The sequence below is a fragment of the Uranotaenia lowii genome, chromosome 2, assembly GCF_029784155.1.
Source record: "Uranotaenia lowii strain MFRU-FL chromosome 2, ASM2978415v1, whole genome shotgun sequence".
In the NCBI taxonomy this organism is placed as follows: domain Eukaryota; kingdom Metazoa; phylum Arthropoda; class Insecta; order Diptera; family Culicidae; genus Uranotaenia; species Uranotaenia lowii.
Window position 1 is genome coordinate 271168666 of NC_073692.1, and position 1661 is coordinate 271170326.

A 1661-nucleotide genomic window follows, 5' to 3' on the forward strand; every position below is an offset into this window, starting at 1 on the left:
ATATTAGCTCACTTTCATTTGCACTGCACTTGAAATTCTCTAAATTCAACATCATCGGGAAGCATTTCCGGAACCTGATTATTGAAGATAGTCGAAAGAAAAGTTAAATTAATATATTTGGGTATCATATGAATTTTAAGTGACCAGTCAAGTGAATTTGACTTAAGTGACCGGTCGAGTGAATTTTAAGTGCGCATGTAATGAAATTGAAGTGAGCGGCGAAGTAAGTTGACATTCAGTAGAATTTCAAGTGTTGGTCACATAAAACTCAAGTGATAAGCTAGTCAACTTTGATTCGGTCACTTGAAACTTAAATGAGGGGCAAGTGAAATGTACATGAGCCACTTGAAATGAAGAAATTCACTGAACTTCCTCTTTCAAGTGAAACTTCAAGTGTATTTTAAGTGTGATTCTGGGTTCAGTGTGTTAGGTCGAAGGTCGCTAGGCCGAATGGGTTAAAAGGCCGACGGATGTTTGGCCGAATAGGACAATAGGCCGAATGGGACATAAGGCCGAAGGTTATTTGGCCGATAGATGTTAGGCTGAATGGTCATCAGGCCGAATGGTCATTAGGCTGAATGGTCACAAGACCGAATGGTCGTAACGCCGAATGGATGCTAGGCCGAAAAGTCGTAAAGCCGAATGATCGTTGAGCCGAATTTATGCTAGGCCTATAAGACATATTATTGCATTTTTGCATGTTAGGCCGATCAGTAGTTAGGCCGAACGGTCATTAGGCCGAAAGGCCAAATGGTCATTAGGCCGAATGGTCAGTAGGCCGAATGGTCATTTGGCCGAATGGTTATTTGGCCGAATGGTCACTAAGCCGAATCGTCGTAAGGCCGATTGATCGTTAGGCCGAATGTATGCAAGCCCGATAAGACATATTAACACATGTTTGCATGTTAGGGCGAATGACAGTTAGGCCGATTTAACGTAAGGCCGAATGGTCATAAGGCTGAATGATCGTAATGAATGGTTACTAGGCCAATAACAAATCTTTTAACTTGTCTGCATGTTAGACCGAATGGTCATTAGGTTGAATGGTCATTAGGTCGAATGGTCGTTAGGCCGAATAGTCATCAGGCCAAATGGACCATTCGGCTTTGCGACCATTCGGCCTATCGTCCATTCGGCCTAGCAGCCATTCGGCCTTATCACCATTCGGCCTGATGACCATTCGTCCTTACATGTTACTGTAATGTTATGATTTGTTATTGACCTAGCAACCATTCATTACGGTTATTCAGCCTTATGACCATTCGGCCTAACGACCACTCGCCCCAACATGCAAACATGCGTGAATATGTCTTATCGTAGAGAACGTCTCGGTGGTCGAGTGGTTAGCGTGGTTCGACGGTATTCGCTGGTCCACTGATGGCATGGGTTCGATTCCCATCTCGGTACTGGGTGTTAAATGTTAATTTTAAGTTGTCCGCGTCATTTATTCAGTCTGTAAAGCCTAAATCGGCTAAGACGGTGTATGTCTTTTATCGGCCTGGCATACATTCGACCTAACGACCATTCGATCTTACGACCATTCGGCCTAATGACCATTCGGCCATACGACGATTCCGCCTTACGATCATTCGGCCTTATGATTATTCGGCCAAATGACCATCCGGCCTAACGACCATTCGGCCTGATGACTATACGGCTAA